The sequence below is a fragment of the Manis javanica genome, chromosome 4, assembly GCF_040802235.1.
Source record: "Manis javanica isolate MJ-LG chromosome 4, MJ_LKY, whole genome shotgun sequence".
NCBI lineage: Eukaryota > Metazoa > Chordata > Mammalia > Pholidota > Manidae > Manis > Manis javanica.
Genome location: NC_133159.1, coordinates 173,652,565 through 173,675,859, shown reverse-complemented (window position 1 = coordinate 173,675,859; position 23,295 = coordinate 173,652,565). Strand labels below are relative to the sequence as shown.

General features: G+C 39.4%; 1 long non-coding RNA gene across 1 annotated transcript; it reads right to left on the bottom strand.

Annotated features, from left to right (window-relative positions):
- Positions 1-673: 673 nt before the first annotated feature.
- On the bottom strand, positions 674-23,040 carry LOC140848777 (uncharacterized). The gene is made up of 4 exons (XR_012129894.1): positions 22,320-23,040; positions 22,167-22,235; positions 3,858-3,954; positions 674-836 (listed from the first exon to the last, which is right to left on the bottom strand). It is a non-coding gene; the product is annotated as an uncharacterized lncRNA (long non-coding RNA).
- Between the last annotated feature and the right edge of the window lie 255 nt (positions 23,041-23,295).

Sequence of the window (23,295 nt, the reverse complement as noted above, 5' to 3'; positions counted from 1 at the left end):
TAATAATAACTGTTATTATCTCAGGTGAAAGAAGAAGAAACTGAGTCTATGAGAGATAAATTGACTGACCCAAGGTTAACCAACTACTAAATGATAAATTTGGGTTTCGGTCCCAAGACCTACAATTTCCAAGGTTTTCTACTCTACCACTTTGCCTTCCTTAATTTGGGATAATTAAAACACTGCCAATGAGCCACAGTTCCTATCCTTGCAAGGGCCAGTGACATTGACTCTGTCCCCCATGATGGCAAAAGGCCTTCTCTTTATCTCAAAAATGCATGTGTAACTGGCCCCAAGATTAAAAATGTAAGCTAGTAGGAAAAAGCCCATGGAAATCCACAGGCCTTCTCCTGCTAATCATGGCTCAGTAGCAGCACCCTTATCAAAAATCAAGTTTTGAATTGCAGCTAGGAATGTTACTATCATCAACAGTCAAGGCATACTGCCAACATTTAAAAATATTTCTTACCATACCTACCCAGGCTAAATTTTTTCTTATTCCTTAAATAGCTGCAACTGAAAGGGCTTTGGCAGAAGACTTCACGATTAAGGCCCAAACTTTAAACATTATTAGCAACCAAAGCAGATGGCAGTATTAGCGAATAGATTTTATTTTTTTAATGTTCTCTGTTGAAAGAAATATTTGGAAGTGACACGAAGAACTTACAATTTGCCTCTTCGTGAATGGCCAGTGGTGGAATGCTATCTGTGAGGTCTGTTGCTGGTTTGATCCAATGGCCAGCAATCAAGGCACAGGGCAATCACTTTTGAAATGGAGGAGAGCATTTGCTACAGTGGAGATCAAAGGCACTAATGCAAGTCATCAAAGTGGGCACCTGTAATAATATAAATGAATGATTAAAGCGGTCCCACCCTTGTGTTTCACATTAGTCCATTTCAATAGGTGTCATTAACATTTCCCCCCATGTATGTCTCTTTACTTTAACCTATTAGTTTCGTTGAAGCTTTGGTAGCTTAACAATAATTTTATAACAAATAGAGGATTGTTTAATATTTGCCCAACATTTAATAAGCTTCTAGAAAATATCCTGTTTCAGTTCAGCTCAGAACTTGGCCCAAGATAAGAGGATTTTGTTTGATTTTGGGTTGCTTATTTTTCTGAACTTACATTTTAAATGACAGCAGGTTTGGAAATAAAAGCGATTCAACCTTGGAAGGCTCTTACTGAGTGTCTCTGTGTCTTTTATCAGGGACCTTGATTAGAAGGAAAAGAGAAAGGAGACCTTTCTGTGCCATCTCTCCCTGTTATTATATTCCTCAGGAGTTCTTCTCTTTCTTTCCAACCATTAGGATCTGTCCCAATATGGCGGGACCTGCAGGGTATTAGTCCTGCCTCACATGCATGAGTCCTTCCAGAAATCACTTGGCTGGAAATTCAATCCCTTTTTTTAAATAAGGAAACACAGTTCCACTGAATTCCAAAGCATTTATACTTGAGAGTTTTGCATGACTTTAAGATTTATTGTCAAGAGAAAAATGAGAATGATTCCGTTTTCACCTTTACCTAAACAAACAGTCTCCTTGGGTGCCAAAATATTTGAAATCCTTAGTCCTTTGTTGTGCTACAGGGAAGCTTCTGGTCGCAGTGTCAGTTCAGGAGGATAAAGCAGCGAATGGCAGTCTGGACTTGGATTCCAGTTCTGACTCCATTGACCAACTTGAGAGGTTTCAATATGTTCAGTAACATTATGAAGCCCACTTCCCAATCTGTAACAGTCACAGCGACCATGATTTCTTGAAGCTACTGAAAGGGTGCTAGTACTTCAAGACTGAAAAAATGTATGTTTGCCTCCAATTGCCTATTCCATCAATTCTGTTTGGTTTGCCCTCATTCTTGTTTGGTTAGCTCCATGCCAATCTGGTGGGGGTCCTGTCTACCTAGCCCCAAAGGGGACATGAGAGCTGAAAAGGTATCAGTTTATTCTGTTTATCGATTTGCTTTGGAACTTAGGTTTATCTATTTAACTTCAAAATAATATGGAGGATTACTGTCACAGTAGGGGAATGATTCGACACACAACTTTATTCATTTTTGAAGAGTGTTTCTGCAAAGCACCTGGCCTGTAGAGCATTCAGGACATGTTTATTTGTGCAATGAATAAATAACTGAAGTGGTGCTGTTTGATTAATAATTATGGTGACTGGTGCGTTAAATCATCAAATCCTTCATTAAAAGTATTCTATTATAAATCATACACATTGAAATTGAAATCTCTAGACATTTTTTCAAATTTTATTCTCAAAGGTCAACACATTGGCAATATAAAGACATTTTTGTATCATTGTTGCAATTTAGGGGAAATTGACGTCTCTGTAATATTGCTTCTTCTAATGAAGGAACTTGTTATACCTTTCCATTCATTTAGTGTTCCTTATTATCTTTCAATAAAGTTTAAGATTTTGCTCTGACCCATTATCTTACTTGCTCTTGGGAACTTTATATTTTTTGCTTACATCATAAAATAATCTTTGTTAAATATACTTTTTATTTTGAAATAATTTTAGATTTACAGGAAAGTTACCGAGTTCCCATCCAGCCCTGACCCAGTGTCAGTTGCTCCTGACATTATCCATTTTACACTACTGTGGTATATTTGTCAAAGCATTTGTCATGTTTTCAAAGGAGCTGGCTCCAATCACCTCATAATTTGATGATTATGGAGAAGATATCTTAAAAAGATATTTAAGATACCTCTGCCCTAGGGTGCAGGGTAAAAAGACAGCTACTAGCCACAAAATTCCCCTCTAGTTTCTCAGGTCAGAATTGAGGGTAAATGAGATTTACTAGTCTTTCTTTTCTTCTAACTTATCACCCAGAAAGTCACCAGTGGATACTTATCTCCATGTATAGTAATCTAAACAGTGCTTGTGAAAGGAAGAAAGAAGGAAAATACATCCACACACAATATATTTTCAAAAAGAAAATGTATTCCTTGCTCACATGCAATTTCCCGCATTGTGAATTTTATGGTTAATATCCACCCACCTGAACACACTTAGCTCGTTAGTATTCTTCTTACAATCGCTTCCCTTTGCAGTCAGTATAGTGAACACGGATGAAAGGGTTCCAAGTGAAGATGATGGGAGTTCAATTTTGGGTTAAAATGGAAATTCATAGGGAATTTACATTTGTATCGTTCAGAGTTTTCAAACATTGAGGGGCTTGTAAAAAGCACAGAACTCCATTTAGGTTAAAGTTAAGACACAGTCTTAAGTCTATGACTGGGTTTATTTTTCTCACTCCCCATATGGATCCCAACTTTTAAGAGATCATCTCTACATTAAGATCTTTGCTACAAATTTCAATGCTTTCTTGAAAATATGTGATCAGAAACACTGAAGAAAGGTACATGACTTTATTGGATGGTTCTTTTCAGGTTATCAAACTACTGAATTATGCAATCTAAGAGGAATTTCAGTTTGTGGAGATTTCAGCAAAGAGATAAAATTCAGAAACATCTGTTTCAGCAAGTAAATTGTCCCAAATTCAGGAAACCCAGATAATGAATCCATGGGCCACATTCTATGTTCATGTATTTCCCACTCCAGATGTAAATTATATATAACACTTGGGAGGTTACAAAGAAGGGAACATGGCCCAGAGAAAGAAAGCTGTTGTCTTAAGTCAACATTCTTCCTTAGGGTGAAACTTGGTCCATGTTCCTGGGTAAAGCACCCTGGACGACCTACAGGGCATTGTAAGATTTCCTAAAGTCAGGAGCTCTTTTGCATGATGCAGTCCCCCAAAATGAATGATGGTTGGCCTCCCCAGGCAGATTTTTTTCGAGGATGACTTTTTCTAACATATTATAAAAATGCAACCCCTTCTTACTTACCTTAACTACCTTCCTTGTCAGATTTACAACTTTGTTTTCAATATGTTGCTTTCTTGACTACTTCTCTTAGTGAGCTCTCTCATTAAGATCAAAGTACCTATAACACGGAAGGGGAAAAGAAAAGGTGTTGGGAGAGGAATATGGAAAAGCTGTTCTAGTGAGATATTGTTGGCTAGGTCTCTGAAACAGCTACACAGAAGACTGAACAACCAGCAGATACATTTAGAAGTAGTGATGAGAACACACATGAAGCTACCCCACCAACATACTCTTCCCCAACTAGATCTGAGGTCCCTTGGGTCATGTGTAGAAGGTTTCTTGCAATAATGAACAGGCAGCCCACAAATTAAAATCTGCTTTCAAACTAAACACATCTTGCATATGATAAGCATTATAAGACAGAGAAGAAAATTATTCTTAAGCTAATCCTCAGTTTCTTTTAGGAGCCCAATCAAAGAGCTTGGAGAAGTGTATATGAGAGACACAAAAAGATACAGATATCTATGAACCTATATCTAAAAGAATATCTATTGATCCACTTCTAAAAGCTATTTAGATCTAAATGTATCTTTTTGTGTCTCTCATTTACACTTCTCTAAACTCTTTGATATAGATATATATTAGACTAAGCATATATCTGCATTACATAGATTATATGCTACACATACATATTTAGTATCTATAGTGTCCATAGATATGTAAGACTAAAGTAATACAGTATATATGAGGTATATTATATATATATATAAAGGGCATCTAATATCTATATCTATATCAATACCTATATCTGTATGTCTATCCTTATATTGTACTAGATAACATCTTAAGCCTTGTAAGTATTAAAATTGAAGTTGGTTGTGTTTTTTTTTAAATAAGATTTACAGCAGTTATTCTCCACCAAGGGAACTTGTCCCCTAGGGGCCATTTGGCAATGTCTGGAGACATTTTGGTTGGGGGAGAAGAGGATTACTGGCATCTCATGGGTAAAGCCAAGGACAGCACTAAACACTCCACAAGGCACAGCATACCCCCCAACTCTCCAGTAAAGGATGATCTGACCCAAAATGTTGATAGAGCCAAGGTTGAGAAAAACCTAATTTAGAATTATAAATTGGGGAAGCATACCAGTGAACTTTCAGTAAGTCTTAGCTCTATGACCAAGTATACTGGGGGGAACATATCAGACCAGGAGCTTAAAAAAAAGGATGTTCTCGCCACCTCACTCCTCTAACAGATTAGTTGGTATGTTCCAGTGTTCCCACTGACACATCATCAAAGATAAGCTTATTTATTTCACTTCCTGGATGAGAGAGAACAAGGAAGTTGAAAGCTGTGTCAATAATTTCCAGAGGACCTCAGTCACTGGGACGTTCTATCCTGAGTCTGAGAAAATTCAGCAAACATTTCAGGAAACTTCCTTTTCTTGGCAAAACTGAAAGGCTACAAACAAATTCACTTTCAAATTGATATTTAAGGGCATTTTATGAGTTTCTTGGATGTCTCTCCAAGTTGTGCTGGAGTTGCTGTGTTGAAAAGTTGTAAACTCATTTGCAATAAAATAAACATTATTCTTAATTGTTTCCTCTCAGCATTATCACATATATGTAGGGGGGGGGGAAAGCAACATGGAAATTGAGTATTTACAGTTGCAAACAGCTTTCACACTGTCATCAGTCTATATTCTAAGGTGTTGCTACAATGAAAGAAAATTCACTAGTGGAGAAGTAGGAGGGAAGAAAAACCAGGAACCGTCAGATGGACTTGAAATCTTGGAACAAACATTTGAATCCTTCATAACTTCATTGCTTCCAGGTATTATTATCTACATGGAAGATTAGACCAGAAGAGCTAGTCTCTAACTCTGAAGGTCAATGTTAACTTCACCACACCCAGGACATCTGAGTATTGAGACGCCAAAAAGAAGAGTTTCACGAATTCATCTCATTTGATTTGCTTTTCCAAAATTAAACTTTGGATAATTAAAAAAGAAAAAAAAACAGAACATGATAATCCTTATAAATGAGCATACAAAAAAATAGAAAACTGGGGCTCTTTGACACTAAATGCCTGGGGATACTGAACATGTATCCCCGATCATGAACCAAATATCCCTGTGAACGATGCTTTGTAAACAGTCCTCTGTCTGAGCTGATCCTTTTTGGCAATAGTTCTCCTGATCCCACCTAGACTTTTGGTACTCTAAACGTATATGGTATATTTGAATTTACTTGATAATAATGGTTGAATGCCACTTTTATTTAATTGGTTCTGTACTACAGAAATTGTATGAATGCTCCACTATCAGTCACTATTCACAATAGCATATTGGAGTAAGAATCCAACTGTAAATACAAGATAAGACATTTTACTGCTGTAAGGGATTGAAAATCAGGGAAATCAGGTATCCAAAACTATGAGAATTGGTATTATGTCTTCTCTGTTTTAATTCTTAAAACAAACAAAAATTGCCAGAAGAAAATGACATAATATAAACAAATACAGTAAACAAATAATTGCCTATTTGTTTAGCCTTGCCAATTCTTTCTTAACCTTTATGTTACTATTAAAAAAGATACTTCATTCCTTGTTCTCCTCTTAGGTGATGTGGGTTATTACAGATAACACTGTATTTTAAAGTATGTGAAAAGCATTTTACAATGATGGGTTTCTTTTCATTCAGATTTCAAGACAGGGCACCAAACCAGACCCTTTCAAGTTTCAGGGAAAAGTCACGTTTACTATTAAAGGATAATACAAATTTTTCATTTTGAGACATGAATAGGGAAGTGCACTTTCATGTTAGAATGTTTCAGACACAGAAAGATCATATTCACAATTATTATTGTTAATTTCATTTTATAAGAATTTCCCTGATCTTGGTTTTTAAGCCAACTGAAAAATAACTAGAATAAATTTTGCAAGAACCCTTTATATCAGAGGCGAGTGATCTAATAATCACTCTTTACCATTAACTCCTGTCAAAGCTATGTCGACCTAACCTCTTAGCCCAGATGTGACCTGTAATATCTTCCTCAAAAATTAGTCTTTGGTTTCATGCTACAGCTACAAGAGCACCAGGTTGAATTTGTGTGAATGGGTCACCCTCACCCAAAATACGCTTTCCTTCCTGGAAACACAGTCAAAATCACACATCCTGAGCCATTTGGAGACCTGCCGTCATCTCTGTGTAAGCCAAACAGCACATCAACCTGATACTGGAACACACGACACTTTTAAAGCCCTTTTCTGCAGGAACAGGCCAACAAGAGGAGAATGGATCTGTACTTGTCGGTAGCAACTTGTAAAGAAGGATAAAACATGGTGGGACACACTGGATGGTATCAGACATGCAACAGACGAATTCACCCACTATAGGGAGGTAACAGCATTATTACCAGCAAAGGTGCCTCTTAACAAGCCATGCTGAGGGAAAAAGGCAATACCAATATATATTATGCAGAGGAAAAATGAAAATAGAAAAAAACATAGGCACACCAAAGTGCCAAAATGTCTCTGCTATGCTAAAAATGTATCAGGAGGACCGGTGTTTCTAACACATTTTTATTCAGTGATAATAACTTTTCATTATATTTTCTGTAATGAATTTTTATTAAGCATCTCCTATACTCTAGGAACTTTTGAATAGTTTCCCTAACTTATTGTTTTCTCCCTGCCAGGTAGGCACCTGCTTCATCACACACATGAGGAACTAAGGACCTAACAGCTAAGTCTGGGGTTAGAATTGCATGACTATTGTTCTTTCTACTATTCCACAGCTACTTTCAAACAGGTTGAAATTTAACTCGCTGGGTTTTTTTGTATTATGCCCAGAGGATAACATTTTCTGTATAACCATTGGACTTGTGCATGCAGGGAGAAAACCCTGACACAAAGATGAATACCTTCTCTTGGTGAATTACATTAACAAATTAAATGTAAATCTGACCCAATGCCAAGTGGCAGATACCTAACCCTGGTGAGCTACACCAGATACTTTGCTTCCCAACTTCCCTTTAATTTCTGATCCTATTCAGAAATATGTTTCAGATAAAGCTGTTAAAAAAATTGTACCCAGGCCTGCCTTATTCCAAAGTCTTTTCTCTTCTTCCTATACCACCTCTGCCATATATAACCTCAAGAGGGACACACTAACTCCTGGATGCACTGTTCTGGTAGAAACACTAACTTGCCAAGCATTTGGCTCTCTCCTTGGATTTTAGGGGCTTGTTCTTCCTGTGTCCAACCCACAGTATTTATGTCTGCATGAAATTTTTATAGAATGTTTTCCCATTTGTGGAAATTTTGAGGATTTCAACACCTAAACTTCATCTGATTGTAGATGGGATTACAGTGTATGATTACAAAACATTAAGAAGAAATGGAATTTCTTTGGATTTGATCACTATTTACCTGTGGAATTTTTTCCCCAGAAAAGCAGTAAGAGAACATACTCTTTCTCTGACGAGTCCCCATTGTATATTTGGTACTTGTTCTTTACCAAGGAATATCCATTAAGGATAATAAGAATGAGACCAAATGTCTTCAATGAAAAGATTCTGGAGATAATATCACTGATTCCTAAGGTTCATATTTTTAAAAGAAATAAATTATGCCATTTGAAGCAAAATTGTAATGAAAAGTTCTGATTTTGTTGTATTCAAGTTCAAGAGATAGACAATCATTAAAACAAGAGCATAGCTTCAATGCATATAACTACTTAAAAGCCTATTAAAAACAACTTTTATCGTGTTGGATGAGCTAGTATTCATCTCATAAATGTTCTTGATCTAAATCTAAATAAAAATAAAAGACTTCTAGAAAAAATCTGTCCAGCATTAATAGCTCTTCTAAAACATTAATGTTTTCCATCCAGTCACTTCCAAGAAAAACTATTTAGTATTTCCAAGTAATGAAGAATCAAACTAGGTAAGTTGTACTCATGGAACTTCAGAAAGATTACCAGAGGGAATAAAAAATACTCTTAAATGTCAAGGGCACAAGTTTTTCTCCAACAACTATGGCACTTTTTATGACCTTACAACTGAGGTTATACGAGCAGATGGTCCATCAGAATGAATGATCATAATGGCTGTGGCTTTTTACAACAATCTTGGCCAAAGTCAGGCTAAATGTCAATAGGGAAGATAAAGAGTTTTGTATGACTATTTTTTCGATCATATCTAAGACTCCTGACAAATACCCAAGCAGTAAATTATTTCCCTTCTCATTTATATTCTTCAGAGAATTAAAGGCATTTATTTGTTTTACAAGGAGAAGGGAAGCTCCTCCTTGATTCTCTATCATAAGCCCAAATGCTGGGAATAAGCAAACAACAAGAAATGCTTATCTGAATACATAATAGAATTCCCTGTCTCCAAAACTGTCTTTCACCCCCTTCCAGTCCCATATGCAGCTGATGTCATTGCTGTCCCATGAATAGAGTTTCAGGTAGAAATGAAGCAGGGGGATTTCCTTCACAACCCAGGAATCACCATGATTTCCAGTCTAGTCCAGTTTCCAGCTTAGCTACAGCTACAGGGTGAAGGCTGCCCATGGGGTTTCAGAGAGAGGCACACAAGCACAGGGCTCAGCAGAGTCGTCCCAGGTATTACTAAGCCCACCTCTTTCTCTGACTCTTTTCTAATGACCTGTTTTCCATTCACTTCCATAGGGTCCAATTTATAGCTATACTTAGACCTTTCAGGGCGTTTAGGTCATTTAAAACAAAGCAAAAGGATTATAATTCCCTTCTTGCGTGCATTCCCAGAGCAAAATAAAACATCAGCACTCTCTGGGTTGATATATATTGCGTGCTAGAGTCTCAGTTCCCCCAGCCTTCCCTTTGTCCTTGGGTTTGTGTAGACCTGCTGTTCTCCCACATCTTAGGTTGGGACCACAAATAGAAATCTGGCAATCACCAGTAGAAATTCACAGTGCAGGACAGAGTAAAAAAGGTGGGCAAATCTGAATGACCAATTCCTGTTTCTCTTTGAAGGCACTGACTGACAAAGTTGTTTCAGGGACATCCCGGAGCTCAGACGATCTTTTTTTGAGGCATGAGGTAGCTGAAAGAATCCAATCCATGGAAGCTACTGACATGGTCCCAGGCTATTACAAATCAATAAAAAAGGGTTTCAGGAACAGATATATGCATACCTCGTGGCCAAGTCCAAAGACTCCATCTAGAACCATAGGATCTGGAATGAAAAACCTCTGCATGGGCTTCTGACAATGTCACTCCATTTTTGGCATCATCTGTATTTCCTTATTTATGTCCCTCTGATTAATGAAGTTGTCCAGGGTAGACTCTTCCAAGAGTCACTGAAATTTGTTCAGGAACAAAGGCCACAGGATAATAGTCAAAACTGAATGCTCAGTATGTACTCACCAAACTGTGACTACCTTGGGTAAAAAAAAAAGTTTCCCCAAAGCAGTATTTCTTTTCTTAATAACAGACATTACTTTTACAGCAGTTTTAGATTCTCAGCAGAATTGAGAGGAAAGCACAGTGAGTTCCCATATGCACCCTGTTCCCACACAAGCACAGCCTCCCCCACTGCCAGCTTCCCCCACCAAAGGGGAATGAGCCTTCACTGATACATCGTAATCAAGCAAAGTCCTCAGTTTACATTAAGGTTCACTCTCGGTGGTATACATTTTACTGGTTTTGACAAATGCATCATGACGTGTATCCACCATTGCAACATCATACATAATAGTCTTAATGCCCTATTTTGGTTGTATTTTCATGGATTCACTTAGCTAGTCATATGTATTCAAGTCTCCTTCTCCTCTGTGTTAAACCCTGTTCTAGACAGTGGAACTCTTCAAAGCCATGACCTAAAAAAAATTAATTCATTAATAGCCTTTCCCTCAACTTATTTCCCTTTTCTTCATCTTCCTAAAAGTAGAAAGAAGAAATCTGGAGGCACTTCCAACACCCTGGTTGGAAATATTCTTAGTGAAATTATCCAGAAACTAAGAGAAGAAGCTTTTGTTGTTTTAAGCTGCTAGGTTGTGTAGTTATTGGTACACAGCAATACATAACTAATGCATACATTTATACCAAGAGTGGGGCATTGCCAAAATACAAGCCCAAAATTCAGAATGGTTTTAGAAAGAGGCAGTGGGCTTTAAGGGCAACAGCCTGAGAACCTTGAAGAAACCGTCAACAGAAGCCTTGTGGTTATTCATAAAGCTTCAGGCGAAGGCGGGTCAATAAATGAGAGAAATATTGGAAACTGGAGAAAAGGGGATCTTTCATATGTTATGGCAGAAAGTTAAGTAGCACCATTGCCTGAAGTTAAGTGGAATTTAGAAAATATATCCAATAAACTGGGTGATCAATAAAGATGTATATACTTACTCACATATTCCCTTTAAATAAATAATAGTTATATTAATTGTTGTTACATAAAAGAAGGAAACTTTAAGTCTAGTAGGAAGACAAAAGAACAGCTTCTGTGGTATATTTCCTTATTCTTCAAAATACCTACTAGATCCCGTTGAAGTGTCCTTCTCTGAGGGTCTTACTCCTCCATCCTAATGAACTCTGACATGGATATGTGACTTGCTTTAGCCGATGAAATATGAAAGGCTGTGGCATGGACCACTCCCAAGCAGCAGTTCTAAGAGCTAGAACGGGCTTTGTTTTTATTTTTCCTATGGTGAAATGTCTCAGATAAGAGCTGCTTCATCCGTCTAGGTCCTGGCATGAAGAGATACAAAGCCAAACAATGGACATATATTGTGAGCGATAAATAAAATGTGTTTAGAAGCCACTGTCATTTGTTACTACTTTAAATCAGCTTTGCCTAACTTATACAGCTTCAGACAAGAGCTAGAGTTGAAGGAGGACAAGGACTGTGCTCCATGGACCTGTGGAAGAGGGCACTACAGGCAGATGGTAAGGCAGATGCTGGCATGGTGGTGTGAGAGATCGCGGGAGGATTGTGGCTGTCTAGGATGTAATGTGGAAGTGGGTAGGAAGGGGGCTGAGGAGACAGGAGCATATAAGATTGACAGGGCCACTTGTTCCATGTTCAGATAATTTGCCCACCTGCCATGATTGGGAGTTACTGAATTATGATGGGAGGAACAACATGCACAAATCCTATGTTAAAAAGTTAACATAAGTAACAGTATTACGGCAGATGAAGTCAAGTTGCATGAAACACAGGAAAGGAGGCCAGGAAACAGATTCAGGAAGATACGGTACACATATAACCAAGGAAATGGAGGTCAGTGAAGAAATATGAGAGAGATCAAGAGAAAAAAAGTAAGAATTCAGTGATTAGGTTATGTTTGTGATATTATAGAAACATGGAACACAACAGTATGGCTTGGGTTAGATTGTTATTCAGAAACAGTGCCTCCTTCTCCCCAAGTCTCGATGGGAAGAGTGTATTTCTCCACTGCATTAGCACGTGGCTTATCCTAACGCGGTGGACGTGACGGTTTGCAAGGTCCAAGCCTAGGCCTTGGGGGTCATCATGTGTTTTCTCTCGTTCTCCTTGGGATCTTCCATTCCCCTTCACGGGAACATTTCCCATCAAGTGTACTGGTCCCAGAAGTTGAGAACGTATGAAACAAACCTGAACTGAATCTGTAGCAGAAGCCCACGTCCAGCTGATCATGGCCAAGACCAGTGAAGTCCCCTACCCTACCCAGCTGCCGTACAGACACACAGGTGAGAAACGAATTGTATGCCACTGAATTCTTAAGCTTGTTTTCTATCCGAAGTTGAGTGATACACCACTGGAGTCACATTTCTAAAAATCTGAAACATTAGTAAATTACTATCCCCAACTCTATGTTCATTTTAAAAACAGCTGACTGCAAGTTTCCAGACAAAATTCACCATCTTTTCTTTAAATAATAAAAGATCAATGGAAGAGAATTCTTATTCTGTTTGACATGTTTTCATTTGGGGGTTTCTTTTTAATCATTTATCCACATACAACTGTGAGGCAAGACATGCTTGTTCAAACTTCCCTGAAAATATGAGAACATGGATTTCTTTATTATTGATTGGGCAAGTTGACTGGTTCTCAGAAGCTGTAGCATAAAACTATGTAAAATGTAAATATGTAAAAGTTAGTTTCATTTAGTCTTTAAGAGACCAGCTGAGGTTAATCAATTATATGTTTCCAGGTTAGATCAAGGCCCTTGTCCAAAATCCACTCAACAAAAGCCTTTTAAATTTTCAACTTTTTCATCCTATTTAAATGCTATTGTTGGCTCTCTTTCAGTTTGAAATCATGTTTTCATTTGGGAAAACAGCAGTAAATAAAAGAGTGATAACGTTTAAGGAGAGAGTTTAATTGCCCACTTTCAAAAGCAGTTTACTTTAATACCCAAGCATATGAAGATCATAGTCCAGACACTAAGGGGACACAATGAACTGTACAAAAATCATCGACAGGTTCACCAAGATGGCATCTACTCCAGATGGCAATTTTCCTTCTTTTATCAAATGACCACAAACAGGATATTAACTTTATTTCTGAAATATTCTATTTTGATTGTGTCATTTGATATATATGGGTTAGGAAGAAAGAGGAACCGAACTAGATCTTGTCTAAGGGAATGATACCCAGGCAATGCAAAGACTGCTAGAGAATGCCGATCGATGAGAAGGAACACAGCTTTGTTTAGACTGGTTAATACGATATGTTGGGAACCAGATTTGTTCATGAAGTGCAAGGAAGCCTCCGTCTGATACACGGTCCTGTTGAGGAGATGTCCTCTGGCTGTGTGGGCAGGCATCAGCGACCTACTGGCCCCGCACTGCTTGGTGTCTTTGAGTCTGTTTTTAATTATGGAAGTACTACATCATGGAAGGGAGATTAAAAGGAGGTAAAAAAAAAAAAAGATCTCACCATTTTAACCTGTCTTCTATTCTCATAGTTGTGCATCCTTTCCAGGATTTTAATAGAGCTTTTTGAGTCATTTCTAAGTGTCCAGTAACACTTATACTCTGCATTAGCCCCATAAGTCTCATGACAACAGGCAGGAGTCCCCTCTTTGGATGTTTTAAATAACTTCTTCAAGGTTACCAAACTACCAAGTCACAGAGGTGTGATTAGAAAACTAGTTGTTTGATTTCCTAGCCCAAACCTCTTAATAAGGATCATATATAGTTGTAAATGTTGTGTAAATACAATTTTGTATCCTGCATTTCCCCTTCAATGCTGAACCATATTTTCCCATCTGAGAACAAAATCTGTTAACATTATTTTAGAAGCATGGTTTTCCTTAATATAGACGTGTACTAACTTCCTTAACCATTCCTATAATGGGACATAGAATTACTCCCGAATTACCATTTTTATAGTTTCATAATTAATACTGTAATGACTGTCTTAATGCATATAGCTTTTACATATTTAGGGTTATTTTTTTTCCTCTGGCTTAAAATCCTTAGAACATTTTAAAGTTTTGTTGTTTTTTTATGTGTAAAGTCTAAGTGAGACTTTTTTCATTGTTTCCATTTTAGCTGGGATTTCAAAGCTGAAAAGTTACATGACAAATGTTCCTTCCTTCTAGAGGGAGAGAACTAATCGTTTATACGTGACCTTCCCAGGCAGTTGCCAAAAACCAGACGCAGTCCCTCCGACCTACCTGCTTTTATATAACAAAAGTTAAGAATGCATTAGGAAAACAGATAAATAATTTTTCTGCACAATTGTCAGTAGGTCCGGCATTTCTCTTGCCCTCTTTTCGGCTCTCTTGAACAACCTCAGGCCAAGTGAGGAAACGTAGACTGATGTGGAATCTGGACAAGAAAGAAGCTAGCTCTCTCACCTGAAAAACTTAAAGGCAAGAGGCCGGCTGGAGGTACTCCTCATGGCTGATCGCAGAAAGAACAGGGAGCCGAGTGGGCACAACAGAAGGGACAGAGGCATGAGCCGCCTGGAGTGGATCTCAGCATGTGGTTTGCCTGCCAGGGCTGAGCGCCACCGCAGGGGAGGCCCTGGAAAGGTTCCTGCGAGAAGCAGGAGTCGGAGGGGCATCTCCCACCGCCGGCCAGTGGGGTTTTGCCCACGTCAGGACTAGTATCATGGGTGTTTTTACTGGGTTCCTTGAAGAACCTATAAAATACCTCGAGACAGAACGACCAGCGTCCCAGTAAAAATGTCTATCCCAGGGCGTTGGCCCCAGATCACAATTGCATCAACTGTTATATCATTTTTAAGCCCCAGTTTCTCCTCTCTGCCTCCATATCACCAGGGTGTAAGAGAAGAAGAGGTGGAGAAATAATCAAGTGTCCACCTTCCCTACTATAGGTTTCCAAGTCCCAAGTCAGGAGTCCAGGATAGAAGCTTATAATAGGATGACCTAATATAAGGATTTTATGTTTAGTTTTGTTTCTTAAGCTCAAACTGGACTCTACTACACCTGAGAATGAGTTTACCAGAAGTTTTTATCCAAGAACAAGGAAGAAAGGTTCGATGCAGAAGTTTTAACAAACTATTGCCAAAAAAAAATACAATTACATCACAATTTCATACCTCTGAACTTAGCTTATTCAATTAAGTACATGAAATTTCCAGCTGCATTCCAAAACATTTTTACAAATTTACAGTATCACCAGCGGTGAAGGAAAATCAGTTCTATGATGCTCTTGCTAGCTTTAAAAATTATCTTTTGATGTTTATTATAATTAGGTGAAATGTGACCTCAGTGTAATGATAGGTTTTTATTATTAGCCTAATTGAACACTTCTCACTTGCATAGCTTTTTTCTATACCTGCTCACTTATAATTTGGCTATAACATTGGTCATTATATATCCACTAGTTAATAATCTATTTTCTTTAAATATGCATGTGGCATTAAGAAAAGAAACAAACTTCTTTCCCTATTTAATGCAACTGTTTGGATAATCTGTAGTTTGCCTTTCAATATAAAATAATGTTTTCCCCTATGAATTTTGAAATGTATCAAGACTCCAATGGTCAACTTTTTCCTTTCAATTTCTCTTGTTAGAAATTTGGGGAAAACAATGACTATTATTTTTCTTTATTCTTCTGTCATGAGATTTCTAATGTTCAAATGTTTGACTGTTTCACCCATCTGGAGTTCATTTGTTGAAAGGCTCAGAATCTGATAAGCATGAGTTGAGTGTAACAAGTTGGCTGGGAAAAACCTGTTGTTTGTATGGCTGTAGCAATTTCAGCAATATTCATATTCTACTTTAAAGCACAACAGTTGTTCTCACTCTCTATTAAAGACCAGAGAGATTTTCATAATGAAGTTCCTTACCCAAAGAATTCAGAGTTATCCCCTCTACAAATATCAAGCTGCCTTAGTTTGCGATTTTCTTCCACCACAGCCTCCCCAACGGGGATTCACACACCAGCCATTGTCAGACACGAAATGGCTCTACGGTTTGGTAACATCCAAGAGAGGCCATCACCTCTGAATCATTTTTTCCCCAAACATAAACCCCCGAGCCAACAAAGAAAAGTGGTATTTTTCCATCTCCATAATTCCTGTTATTTTAAGTCTATCCTTTAACCAAAGTGGCTTGGTGTTTCTTTTTCCTTGATAACTCACAGGTTCAAATGCAAAAAATTTATTATTACAAGGAACAATTATGAGGTTCAAAGCATATTGTGTGCATTCCATGCTTCTAGCTTCTGGTACTGATAGACGGAATGAAATACTTGTGGCTGTCTCCTCGCATGAAGTGGATGGGTTCCAACTGCTGGTGGTGGGAGGCTTAATGAATGTCTGCCTGCATCAGACCCAACGGGGGCCTGGCATCATGGGGGGCTGCCCGAGTGCCACACTGCAGGCATCTCAAAAACAAACTTTTGACCATTAACTTAGTCATTCCAGTTTCTCTTCAACGTCAACAATGGCAACCACCAAAGGATACAGGGAAATGGCTTTGCTCATTTTCTTAGTTTGAATGTTATTCTAGATTTTAAGATCTCAAGATCTCTGCCCCCAAACATTGAACTAGGAAAACCACTGGCCTTTTTTCACACCTTTGGTTTTTACTTCTTCAGTGTAGCACCTTCAGCCATTTGATAACCCCCTACTTATCGTCCTTCTTATTGAATGAGAAAGCAGGTTTACATAATAAAGCAAGAAAAAAAAAGAGGACATCCTTAATAACTGTTGGCTTTTTCTTCACTGTCCCCATCTCTTTCTCTGTAAGACCAGAAAACAATAGTTCCCTTTTCTGTGCTCCTATAACACATTTGTAATTTTATTATAGAAAAATATTGTATTGCAGTGATGTGCATGCATGTTTGTCTCCCCTGGGATACTGAGAGCTTTTCTGAGGGCAACAATTCATCCTATTGATCTTCAGATGTCAGCATCTGACACAATGTTTGATACCTGGGGAGTACTCAATAGTACACTTGTATAAATGAATGATGTCTGATCTATGATACTTTGAACACCTCAAGATTTTTAAATCATCTGCACATCAATACACGCTAGCAACTGTGTTTTTGCTGCTAGATGGTCAATAACTATCTCTAATAGTTCACAGAGCCCTAAGCAATGCTGGGTTTTGGTGCAGCCATATACTAAATTCTGTGTCCTTCAGTGTGCATGTATGCACCCAAACCCTTACCTTTTCCTGCTGATGACACACATCAAAGAATAAATATCCTACCGCCCTTTGTAATTTGTGGCAATGGCACTTAATGCTGGCCCATAGAATGTGGGCAAAAGTTCTGGTCACCATTTCCAGCTCAGCTCATAACAAAATCCCACAAGTGATCCTTGCTCTCTTTCCTCATCCGTTCCTGAGAGGAGAAGTATCTGAGAGTCCAGAGGGAGGTAGACCTACAATACGGAACGAACCTGAGTCCTTGAATGACTACATGTAAAGCTGCTTGATGAAGTGGCTGCTACGGACCATGACATGAGCTGGAAATAAATCATCCCAGGGCCAGAGCTCTGAGATCACAGGGTGTAAGTGCCTAGTACTAACCTTAACCAGTTTTGAAATTGGTGTATATGAAATGGGGTGCTAACAAAGCACAAACCTAAAATCTGTGGCATTGGCGTACTGATCAGCGAGGAACAGAGAAACTTATAGGTGAGGGTGGAAAGATGGAGGTCTAGTCATGGTATTCCATAGCAAAACATACGGTAGAACTACGGACTACAGTACATAGAAAGGCAGACCAGACATCATGTGACTTTAAAGCCTGTAGTTCTTATACAAGAGGTTGATAAGAATGAAATAATGAGTCTTATCAACAACAGATTGATAAGAATGAGAGTCTATTTTCAACTATTCTACATTAAAATAATGCTACTCTTAGCAACATACAAGAGATGATCACAGACAAAAACTGGCTTGTATGGAGGCAGAAATCAAGGCAGATATAGTATACAGAGATCAACAATTTTTATGGTTGCAAAAGTTACTTCTGCACTCCAGGTAAAAGAAACTGAAAAAGGCTTTTAATGAAAAAAATACACCAAGATTATTAATTAAAACACACATATACACCCACAAGAATAGAGATAAAGATCATAATAGTGAGATCAAAAGTATGGGCTTCCAACATATTATTTCTGATGGCTTTGAGGAGGCTGGGATTGGCTTGGAAGGAGGTAGACAGGGAAGCAAATAAGTAAATCAGACTTAAAGAAATATCACAATAAGAAAACTTCAAAGTTAGTTACTGGAACATGGAATTATCTAGAAACAAAAAGATTAAAAGGGGCATAAAAATTCTCAATCATAACATAAGTTGGTCATGGAAATGGTAGTACGGCATGGAGAATATACCCAATGGTTCTGTAACATCTTGGTATGTTGACAGATAGTAATTATACTAGTGGGGGTGAGGATTTAATAATATGAGTAACTGTTGAACCACTGTGTTTCATACTTGAAACCAATATAAGATTGCGTATCAACTATACTTCAGTTTAAAAAAGATTGAAAAGATGTTAATTTTGGAGGAATTGTACCACTATAGATACTATACAAAAACTGACTTCTTGAGCTTTAAGATTAGTGCCAGGTATAGTTTCCAACACCCACTTCATTAAGGCCATGGGACATAGTGGACAAAGAAGAACCTTCCAGAGGCCTGAGCAGGGACCCTGGAGAACAGTAGAGATGGGAGGTTCTAGAGAGCATAAATCGGGACCAAATAAAGAACTTTCTGTACCCAAAGGGTAGGTCCCTTCATAAGATCTGTCTAGAAGAATTTCAAAATTGCTGTGGATTGGAAATGGCTGTGTGTCTCTCGTTCTTTCTTTTTCCAAATAAGAGTTTAAAATATGGTTTTCCTGTCTAAAGATCACCTTTGGATGTTGTGTGCATATCTGTGTAAGTATATATAGTTCGTAGTTCAAGGAACTTTCTTGAGTCCTGATTTAGGGGTCTGAACATCCCCCAAGGGCCTGGACTTTGAGCTTGATGCAATGATGAGTAATCACCTTCGGTTTTCTACCTTTGGGAAGGGAAATGCGTTCAGTGTGCGGTAGGAGGAGGAAATGGATGTTTGGTGACTGGGAACAGACTGGGCAGAGGTGGAGTAGCTCTTCCTCAAGTACATTTCCTTTCTTTCCCAAGCACGTGGATAGACTACATTTCCCAACTTCCAATCATTCTTAGGTGTAGCCACACAGCCGAGTACTGCCAATGGAATATGGGTGGAAATGACCTTCACCATCTCCAGGCCTGCCCCAGACAACCACACTCTCTCCCCACATGTTCACTGAGTGGGGAAAACCCTGAAGCCCTACAGGAGGGCAGACTCGGAGGACAGAGGAGCCTGGGCCCCTGAATAGTCCCTTGGAAGTCAGAAAGAAAGGAATTAGAGCCCCACCAGAAACACCTGATGTGAATAAGAAAGAAATTTTTATTTAGTTAAGTCTCTGAGACTTGTTTTGTTTTGTTTTGTTACAGCCTGTGTTGGCCAGAATGGTGATGCCCTCCAAAGATATCTACTTTCTACTCCCTGGAATCTCTGCATATATTAGGATAGGTGGCAGAGGAAATTTGCGGCTGCATGTGGAATTTAGATAGCTTGACAACTGACCTTAGATAGGGAGATGATTCTGGATTATGTGGGTAGGCTCAGTGTAAGCACAAGAGTCCTTAAAAGTAGAAGAGGGGGAGGAGAGGAAGTCAGGGTGATGTGATGTCAGGAGTTCCTAGTGCTGGCTCTGCGGATGGGGGAAGGAAATACAAGCCAAGGGATGCAGGGGGCCTGTAGAGTCTGCAAAGAATAAGGAAATGGATTCTCCTCTAGAGCCTCCAGAAGGAAAGGCAGCCTTGCCAACATCTTGATTTTAGCCCAGTGAAACCCATTTCAGACTTGTAACCTACAGAACTATAAGATAATCAAATTTCTATTACTTAAGCCACTAAGTTTATGGTAATAGAGCAGCAATGGAAAACCAATAAACGGTCATTACATTTAAATTAGATGGAATGTTAAAAATCTCTCATTCCTCACCTCCTGTCATCCAATCAATACCTGCTCTCAGATTGTTCATACACACAGTGTAGAAGAGCATAAAACTGCTGCCTCCCAGAAAGATCTGAACCTCAGAGGGAACAATGTATTACAGTGAATGCATAAATCTCTGAGATGGAACTGCAATCTGATCTGAACAGTGGGAGAAATATTATTCTGTCCATCAGAACAATAACATACAGTTCTCTTACTTTACCTTCCAATGTTCCAGAACCTTCCTTTTTCTGATTTCAGATGACCATTTGTTAAAGAGAAAGCTACTAGAATAGGGAATTGAACTCTAGGATACCTAAGCTACACCTGAGACTAGTTACCTGACTCAAAAATATTACCTCACCACTCTAGCTTGGTTTTCTGTCTTCAAAATGAAAGCAATTAGACTAATTGATCTTGCAGATCCCTTTGTTCTAAGCTGCTGTAAATCAAATGTGTCTGTATTTCTCCAATGGCTCTCATGGAAATTAGTTCATTAGTAAATATCAATTTCTGCATGTTTCAATTTTTCTCACCATAGTTGTTCTATAACTAATGTGCACTAAGAAGATATAGGAAAACAGTGGGTTATGTCAGAATAACCAGTTGGGAATAAAAGTGCTTTCTTCACTTAATTGTTAAATGGTTAGGAGAAGTGGGATAACTGTCTTCCTTGACTCAGGCACAAACTGACCCAAGGACCTTAAATATTTAGTTTCATCAGCAGATGTTAAATGTAGTTGGAATCACACACACGGTGGCAATAGGCAAGAAGAACTAAGAAAGGGTTCTGAAAAAGAAGCATAGCACAGAAACTCCATCACCAGAGAGGTAAGAGTGTCTCTGCTTCACGGACAGGTGTAAAATCCTGACTAGGGGTTCTGTTCACAGCTGTGAAAAGACTATCGAAAAGACAACCATGACCAATGATCGAGAAGCAGCTGTTCATTCTCCATGTCAATTACGCAAGAGGAATTGGCTTGATGGTACAGCAAAATGGATTTAATCGAGAGAAACATTGCCAAAGAGGGGAAGCTATTAGAGACAATGGAATAGGACGGTATAAGAGATCATGAAATCTACTTCTCTAAGAGTTGAAAAATGGTCAACATTTTCTCTGCCTTGTATGCTCTCTGAAGGCAGGAAGGTGTCCTGGGTTCATAGCTTCCCAACTCTCAGGGGGAAACGTTCTGACCCCAGTCTCACTTTTCATGTTCCTTTTCCAGATGTCTGCACATCTATATATAGTGCACATAACTGATATGTTTTACTGAGACTTTCCTCTACAGTAACCATGTCCCACTTTGCTATAGATCAACGTGAACAGAAAACTACAGGGAAGTCCGTGCGGGTCCTGAAAGTTCTGCCCGAGGTGGGAACTCTCCACGGAAGACACAGACTCCAAATAGCCAACTCTGCCAATCACATTGACAAATATCTCTCTTATACCATAACTCCCTGATTTACACCCACTGACCAAGAACACTGGCCCAGATCAGATCGTTCTTCAGCATCTGAGATGTATCCGAACCCCAGGCAACCAGAGGTGAGGGACCTGTCACCACGGGCCGTGAGGAAGGGAGCCTGTATTCTTCCCTGAAGATCTGGACATTCCAGTGGCCAAGTCACTGCAGACGTCAGCTGCTGACCCTCAGGAAGTAGCCCCCCGAGCTGTGAATGACCTGCTTGCTTGCTTTCTATCAAAGGAAAGCATTTTGTTCCTGTCCAAATTCAAACACCAAACCCCGAACTCACGGATTAAAGAAAACAGTCTGTAAACAGATGGGACAGACATGTTAAGACATTGGAAACATGCTATTTAAATTCAGACTAGTTAAACAGGATGTCCTTTTGTCACTGACCAAATTGTTAAATTGGTGCCTTGGCAGGAGCCTCTTGTACTTCTCTGAAGATTCCCTGGATCCAAGTCTCTGTGGTATTAAAACAAACAGAGTAAATATTTTCCTTGCAGTTTACATCTCAGATCTAAATATTTCCAAGCGTGTCAAACTCACTTTTCTCCCACCGCTCCCTGTAGGGGCCGTGTAGACTTCAGCTGCCAAAGAACCTGGTTGAACTTGCCCTGGGAGGGGCTCCATCCCTGCAGACAGGCACAACTCAGAGCAGCTGGCCAGAGGCAGAGGTCTCCCAGCTGGGCCGCCCGGCCTGGCAGAGGGAGCTTGTGCAACAGCAGGTGTGCTGTCTGCCGGCTGCCACAGCGCGGGAGGGAGCGAGGACGCCTCTGGCCCTGATGCTGGCTCCCTTCGCGGGAACCTGTGCGACCCCCCTTCCACCTCTTCCTAGAGAAGCGCCCGCGTCTGCATTTCCTTTCACTTCTCCGTGCAAGTCGCTCTTCTGGCTTCCTCCCTTCAGCTAGTTCCAGCTGCACAGGAAGGCGATTCCTCTGAAGAACCGGCAAAGAGCACTAGCAGACTGTTGCCATCTCCTTTGTTTTATATGACCGTGTTTTCAGGCCTGAGTGTAGTGGAAGTTCTCTTAGAAAAAGAAAGAAAAGAATGGCAACTGAGTGGGATGCTGTTTCAGCCAGTGTTTCTTTGGCCCCTGGAGAGTCCTGGGGACTTACTGCCCACTGTGTTGGGAAGGCAGCGCTCTACTTTTTTAAAAGTGTGTCTTCTGTGGTTGCTGACAGCACATTCCCAAACTGCCATTACAAATGCAGTTTTCTAGAACTCAACCAGGAAATGATGAAGGCAGTTGTGGGCACTGATGGCCTTGTCTTTGGGTTCAGGGAGGTACTCTCTGGAGAGGATATGGATAACTCCCACCTTTAAGGAAAGCACTTCCCTCTCCCTGGAGTTAACCTGGTCTGAGCGAGCACCCGGCCACACCGCCTACATCCCCTGTTGCCCTCCCACTGCTGAGAGTGCTGTCAGCTGGTACCATAAGCCGTCAGCCCCTCCAGGATCGTCTCAGCTGCAAATAGTTGCCTCTGATTCAAAGTCACATCCCTTCCCAGGTGGCCCACATCCT